Genomic DNA, 7,605 nt, shown 5'->3' on the forward strand with positions numbered 1-7,605 from the left:
CTGGGCAGGCAGCACAGCAGATGAGCAGCGGGCAGGCAAGGGAGGTTTCATCTGTGTTCACAACCACTCCTTATTGCTAGCATCACCACTTGAGCTCCACCTCCTGTCAGATCAGTGGTGTTGTTAGAGTCTCATAGGAGCGCAAACACTACAGTAAACAGCACATGCGAGGGAGCTGGACTGCATGCACCTTATGAGAATCTAATGCCTGTTGATCGGTCACTGTCTCCCGTCACCCCCAGAAGGGACCATCTGGTTTCAGGAAAACAAACTCAGGGCTCCCACTGATTCTACGTTACGGTGAATTGTGTAAGTATTTCATTACATATTATAATGTAATAATAGAAGTAGGGCGGGCACAGTGGCTCATGCCTGTTATCCTAGCACTTTGGGAGGCTGAGGCAGGCGGATCACCTGAGGTCTGGCAGTTCAAGACCAGCCTGGCCAACATGGTGAAACGCTGTCTCTACTAAAGGTACAAAAACTGGCCAGACATGGTGGCAGGAACCTGTAATCCCAGCTACTTGGGAGGCTGAGGCAGGAGAATTGCTTGAAGCCAGGAGCAGAGGTTGCAGTGAGCCATGATCATAGCATTTTGGGAGGCTGAAGTGGGCGGATCACCTGAAGTCAGCAGTTCGAGACCAGCCTGGCCCACTGGTGAAACCCCGCCTGTAATAAAAATACAAAAGTTAGCTGGGTGTGGTGGTAGGAGCCTATAAGCCGAGCTATTCAGGAAGCTGAGGCAAAAGAATTGCTTGAACCCAGGAGGTGGAGGTTGCAGTGAGCTGAGATCATGTCCCTGCATTCCAGCTTGGGCAATAGAGCAAGATTCTGTTGTGCTTTTTTTTTTTTTTTTTTTTTAAAGGCAAGCCAGTTACAGTGGCTTATACCTATACTCCCAGAACTTTGGGAGGCCAAGGTGGAAAGATCACTTGAGGCTAGGAGTTCCAGGTAAACCTGGGTAACATAGCAAGACCCCATCTCTACAAAACATTTTTTAAAAATTAGGCACAGTGGCATATACCTGTAGTCTCAGCTACTCAGGAGGCTGAGGCAAGAGGATTGCTAGGGCCCAGGAGGTGGAGGCTGCAGTGAGCCATGCTTGTGCCACTGCACTCCAGCCTGGGTGACAGTGAGACCCTGTCTCTCAAAAAAAAGAATTCAGAGTAAAGTATGAATTATAAGTTCAAGCATGCCACATCCCAAATTTCCTTCAGAAGTGTTGATGCACGCCCCATGAAATCTGCCTTCATTTCCCAGCACTGCCTTAACAAAGTACCCTAAACTGTGTGGCTTCAACCACAGAGATTTATTCTCACAGTTCCGGAGGCCAGGAGTCTGAAATCAAGGGATTTTTTATTGTTTGTTTTTCCTGTGACGGCTGTGAGGGAGGGTCTGTCCCAGGTCTCGCTCCTGGATTCTCAGAGCTTCCAGAGTTCCTTGGCTTGTAGGTGGTCTTCTGTCTCTGTCTTGACATTGTGTTCCCTTTGTAGGTGTCATTGTCCACACATCCCGTTTTTATAAGGATACCAGGCACATGGGATTAGGATTCAACCTCATTACCTCAGCTTAGCTTGATCACCTGTGAAGAGCCTATTTCCAAATAAGGTCGCATCCACAGACCCTGCGGCGTAGGGCTTCAGCGTCTTTCGGGGAGACACAGGACAACGCATAACGGTATAGATTTGCGAATATTTTTAGTTTCAGTTTCTGGGTTTTATTTTTTCTTTTTTTGTGTCAGATGGGTGATGTGATGATACCGTAACAAGTTTTGAGGAAGGCACATCATAAAATAGCATGAAAACCCAAACGTCATGCTTAGGTTTTGGTTTTATTTTAATTTTTCTTGAGGCAGGGTCTTGCTCCATTACTCAAGCTGGAGAGCAGTGGTGCAAACATGGCTCACTGCAGCCTCGACCTCCTGGGCTCCAGCGATCTTCCCACCTCAGCCTCCTAAAGTGCTAGTATTACAGGAATGAGCCACCACCCACAGCTGTTCCCTATTTTTTGTTTGTACGTTGTTCTTTTTACTCAAAAATACACCTTTGCAGGTGGGCATGCTGGCTCATGCCTGTAATTCACAGCACTACAGCACTTTGGGAGGTCAAGGCAGGTGGATCACTTGAAGTCAGTAGTTCAAAACCAACCTGGCCAACATGGTATAACGCCTTCTCTACTAAAAATACAAAAAAATGAGCTGGACGTGGTGGTGCATACCTGTAATCCCAGTGACTCGGGAAGCTTAGGCAGGAGAACCACTTGAACCCTGGAGGCAGAGGTTGCAGTGAGCCAAATTCATACTACTGCACTCCAGACTGGGTGGCAGAGCGAGACTCTGACTCAGAAAAAAAATGAAATATACATACATAAATATATATACAAACACGTAATACACATATACATACATACACACACACACAAACACACACCTTGGCAATCTTTTTATATATCAGCATTTGCTGGTACAATTTAAATTCTATAGATTTCATTTAGAGTAATACAATCTAAATACTATTCTGTTAAGTTCCACAACTAAAAATAATAGGCAATGCATTTAAATGATTCAAAGTTCAAAAACTATGAAAGAGTATAGAACTGAGTCTCCCATATGGCATCCAGTATTGAAATCTAAGTGTGGCTGGATATGGTGGCTCACGGCTGTAATCATAGCACTTTGGGAGGCCAAGTCAGGTGGCTCACCTGAGGTCAGGAGTTTGAGAGCAGTTTGACCAACATGGTGAAACCCCATCTCTACTAAAAACACAAAAAGTAGCTGGATGTGGTGGTGAGCCCCTGTAATCCCCTCTACTTGGGAAGCTGAGGCAGGAGAACTGCTTGAACCTGGGGGACAGAGGTTGCGGTGAGCCAAGATCAAGCAACTTCACTCCAGCCTGGGCAACAGAGCTAGACTCCATCTCAAAAAAGAAAAAAAAAAATCTAAATGAATTAACATTAATAATGAAGGATTTGGTTCTTTGGCTGCGTGGGCCACATTTCAGGTGCTCCACATTTCAGGTGCTCCACAGCTGCTGATGGCCCAGAAACATGGTCCTCATTGCAAAAAGTTCTATTGGTTGGTGCTGGTGCAGCCTTAAAGCTGCTCCCCGACCCCTCCTGAAAGCCAACCTCTGTTAGGGTTTCTTTGGTGATTCCTTTCTGAGATGATCTATGCACACAGTCAGCATGTGGAGTTAATATATCCACCTAAAAAAATCAGTGTCTCCTGTGCAGTGCAAATGACCATGTAATAGTCCATGGAATGGAATGTATTCAGCTAGGTTAATAATGAAGTGCTCTTGAGTTTTTCCCAGGTTTCCTCTCTTACAATTATTCTGTGAACGCCATTCTCTCTGCAGAGTAAATTCTTAACAGTGGAATTCCACTGGCCACAAGGTTTATATGTTTTTCTCATTTGTTTTCTTTTTTCTTCCTTTCTTCTTTTCTTTCCTTTTTCTCCCTCCCTCTATTCCCTCTTTTTTCCTCTTCCTACCTCTTTTCTTCCCTTTCCCCCATTCTCTTCCCCCGTCTTTTCTCTCTCCCTCATTTTCCTCTTTACAATGTCTTCTATGCAATGGTATGATCCTAAATCACTGCAGCCTTGAACCCCTGGGCCCAAGCGATCCTCTTGCCTTAGCCTCCCAAGTAGCTGGGGCTAAGGCCTGTGCCACCATGCCCTTCCATTGTTTTTCTTTTCTTTTTTTTTTCTTTTCTGTGGAGATGGGTTTTACTATGTTGTCCAGGCTAATTTTCATCTTAGTAGGTACTTTTCAAGGGTTCTTACTCAAGGATACCTGGATAGAACTTAGTCACTTGAAGCCCTTGTCATTGTGTTGAAGTTTTGTGTCTGTCTCCTCTGTCCTGGGCAGAAGATTTAAAACTTCTACCCCCTTTTCAAGCAGATCAGTGACTTCAAAAAGTGTAACAATGTTGGGAGTGGAGGTGGTAGGATAGCAAGAAGTGAGGAATTTGGGACCAGGCTGGCCAAGAAGGTGAAACCCTGTCTCTACCAAAAATGCAAAAATTACCTGGGCGTGGTGGTGCATGCCTGTAGGCCCAGCTTCTCAGGAGGCTGAGGCAGGCAAGTTGCTTGAATCTGGAAGGTGGAGGTTGCAGTGAGTCGAGATCGCACCACTGCACTCCAACCAGGGTACAAATATCAACTTTAGACTTGATCCCGCCAGGCATGACCACTGGGCACATTCAGCAGTGGATCACCCGATTATGCCTCAGTTTCCAGTGTCTTCTGTCTTGCTGCATAAACATTCTCTCAACTTCCACCTGTGCCATCAGCCTGGGTGGGGAGAAAACCCATGTCAGGAGAGCCGTCTTCCTCCTAAAGCGCCACCTGTCTGATGGCTAAGACTTCTACCTCATTTACAGAACTCCCAGGGGCCCTTGAACGTCTTGTTATTTGCTAAATGTGCAAGCACAGATTGCCTGTACCTCCCCTTGGACTTTCCTGCTGCTCCCTATAGAGCTGTCTGACGCCTGGAAATGTTTATTTGCCTTTGGAGAAATTCTAGTTCCATCTGCCCCAGACTCATCAAAATTACAGTAACAGCCTGCACTCTGTAACTTTCTGGAGCCTGTTACAGCAGACAGGAGGTCCCTTTTTCAAGCCCTCTTTGCAACCTCACACAAGATGAGGAAACTGCGGCAGATGAGCTAATGAATACAAAGTGCCAGAGCTTGGGTTCAACCTCGAATCCCTGGGCCCAGGTGTTTGAGGCTTGGGTTCAACCTTCAAGTTGGTGAGATTTAAGGTTGGTGTGGGAAGTATTCTGTTTGGCACCCTCTACCCTGGTGTGTAGGGGTCGGGTCCTGGGTTGCCTGGAGAGCCTGTTTATGCCTGCTGACCTGACACATTTGTGACTAGTGTTCTCTTTAACTGTAAAGTGTTGTGGTTTGGGAGAGAAATTCTGTGCTCACCCTGTTCACGTGCACCCTGAGGAAGCTCTGACACCACCGCACAGCCTCTGATACACACTGGAGAAAGCCGGCGCTAGGATGTGCCTGTCCGCAGGAAGAGCTGTAAGCATCTACATCCACATGTAGACATATTTGTACACATACGTTTATATATGCACATTCATATATATATATATACACATATATATATACACACACACGTCTTTAGACACATTCATACACGTCTACATATTGACACATCCATGTACACATCAATATACACACACATCCATATCCACACATTCGTACACACACATCTGTGTATTTCCGTATATCTGTATACATACACATCTACACACATCCATGAACAGACACATCTGTAAACAGATGCATACACATTCGTACACACACATCCGCACACACGTCAGTGGGGATCAGGGAAACACAGCATTAAGTAGTGACGGTCTGGTAATAGCGAGTATTGTTTTGACATCTTTTGTATGAACTGACTAGCTAGTGGCTATCAGGGGTGTGCAGGGTGTGTCTGCAGGTGGCAGGCATCAAACATAGTATTTGTAGTTGCTTATGGCTTTTCTAGAGGATGTCCCATGTGGGGCCTTGAAGTGTAGTGAGCTGTCCCCGTGGCTCACCTGCCAGTGTCTGCACCAGTGACCAACGAAGTTCTGGCTTCACGGGCCTCAAGGACTTTGGATTGTACTGTAGGAAACGCTAGTGTGCCACCATTGGACGTGTCTCGTCACCACGTGGAGATCAGTTGCCAGCGGCAGGATGGGAACCGGGAGAACCAGGAGGATGTTGCAGTCAGACAGGCTCGATAACCGGGGCTGGAACTGGTGTGCAGCGGAGGTGGCAGATGGGGTCGACTCTGGTCGCATTCCATAGCTATGGTCGACTGAGCTCCTGTTGGATCCAACGGTGGGGTTGTCAAGGAGAGAAGAGGAGTCCTTTGTGTTTATGTCTGAGTTTATCACACAGGTTTCTAATTTTGAGAAACCTGGAGTTTAAACAATTGGGGAAGCGCTGGGCATAGTGGTTCACACCTGTAATCTGAGCACTTTGGAAGGCCAAGGCGGGCGGATCATTTGGGCTCAGGAGTTTGAGACCAGCCTCGCCAACATGGTGAAACCCAGTCTCTACTAAAAATACAAAAATTAGCCGGGCACTGTGGTGTGCGTCTGTCATCCCAGCTACTTGGGAGGCTGAGGCAGGAGAATCATTTGAACCCAGGAGGCGAAGGTTGCAGTGAACCTGGATCCTGCCACTGCACTGCAGCCTGGGTAACAGAGTGAGACTCCGTCTCAAGAAAAATTGAAAACTGGGGAAGGATCGGCAAAGAAAGCCATTAGCTAGGCTGTCTGCTGCCCCTTCTCCAGTCCCAGCTTGCATGATCATGGCTGGGCTTGCTGGCCAAGCCTGTCATTCCAGGTGACACCATGGCCTTTTCAGGGCTAGAGAAACCTGCAGCCACCCATAGTCGGCAAGGCTGAATGGTTCCAGGCACAGCTGGAGATAAAACTGGTGATGGGGGCAGCCCTGTCATCTTTACAGGGAACCTCACGTGGCAGGCGGGCAGCAAGCTGGCCTCTCCGCATCCTGAGCCATCAGCTGAATGACCAGGCCCATGTGACAGGTAGGAGATGAAACCCCTTGTGCCCTGTCTTCTCTGTGGCCAGGCTAGGGTGTGGGCCAAATGCCTCCTGATGGTCCTCATCACCCCAGCCTCTCAATATTAACATCCCATCTAAGGACAGACGCAGGCTCAGCGTGAGCCCCTAGAACCTCCCAAACCTCCCAACCTCCAACTGCCCCCACAAACCTTCAAATAGCAGATTTGGCCTGTTTTTATTCTCAGCCATGATAAGGAACACATGTAACATTTTGACCTAAAATACACGGGGCATTTAAAACACACACACAGGCTAAGCAGGTGCTGACCCTGTGCCAGAGCTGGGGTGGTGGCACCTGGGTGTGCCGCTTACGGGTTCCGAAAGATTCCAAGATAAAGACAGGAACTGGGGCTGGGGACACTTGGAGCGGCGGCTGTTGACCATCTCATGTGGGTGTTTGGGTGTCATGATAGCTGGCCCATTTCCACCTGTCTGTTCTGGATGACCTTCAGTGTTGCAGAAGCTTCAGAAGGTGAATTTTACCCAATAACCCATGATGTGTGGTTAATTCTTTTGTCATCTGTCCTGTTTTTGTTTCATTCTATTTTTTTTTTTTAAGACAGTCTCACAGTGTTTTTGGGATGCAATGGTGCAATCTTGGCTCACCACAGCCTCTGTCTCCTGGGTTCAAGTGATTCTCCTGCCTCGGCCTCCCAAGTAGCTGGGATTACAGGTGCCCATCACCACACCTGGTTATTTATTTATCTATTTGTATTTTTGTAGAGACGGGATTTCAATATGTTGGCCAGGCTGGTCTCAAACTACTAACCTCAGGAAATCTGCCTGTCTTGGCCTCCCAAAGTGCTGGGATTACAGGCATGAGCCACTGTGCCCAGCCTCATTCTACTTTATTCTTGGATCAAGCACAGTGTCCCACGCCTATAATCCCAGAATTTTGGGAAGCCAAGGCAAGAGGATTGCTTGAGCCCAGGAGTTCAAGACCAGCCTGGACAACATAGTGAGACCCGTTTCTACAAAAAAATTTTAAAATAGAACTACTGGATAGAAA

At 47.2% G+C, this 7,605-nt stretch overlaps 1 long non-coding RNA gene and 1 pseudogene across 1 annotated transcript in view; both read right to left on the reverse strand.

Moving 5' to 3' along the window:
• Window positions 1–1,735: 1,735 nt before the first annotated feature.
• Window positions 1,736–1,831, reverse strand: LOC119471452 (annotated as a pseudogene).
• Window positions 1,832–2,860: 1,029 nt separating this feature from the next.
• The window catches only part of LOC108305283, a 16,720-nt gene continuing 11,975 nt past the window's right edge, over window positions 2,861–7,605 (reverse strand). The window contains exons 2-3 of the long non-coding RNA XR_005200478.1: window positions 5,559–5,829; window positions 2,861–5,039 (exon numbers count right to left, since the gene is read on the reverse strand). This is a non-coding gene — a long non-coding RNA (uncharacterized LOC108305283). The remainder of the gene's footprint in view (window positions 5,040–5,558; window positions 5,830–7,605) is intronic.

The sequence above is a fragment of the Cebus imitator genome, unplaced genomic scaffold (genome assembly GCF_001604975.1).
Source record: "Cebus imitator isolate Cc_AM_T3 unplaced genomic scaffold, Cebus_imitator-1.0 Scaffold61, whole genome shotgun sequence".
NCBI classification, from domain to species: domain Eukaryota; kingdom Metazoa; phylum Chordata; class Mammalia; order Primates; family Cebidae; genus Cebus; species Cebus imitator.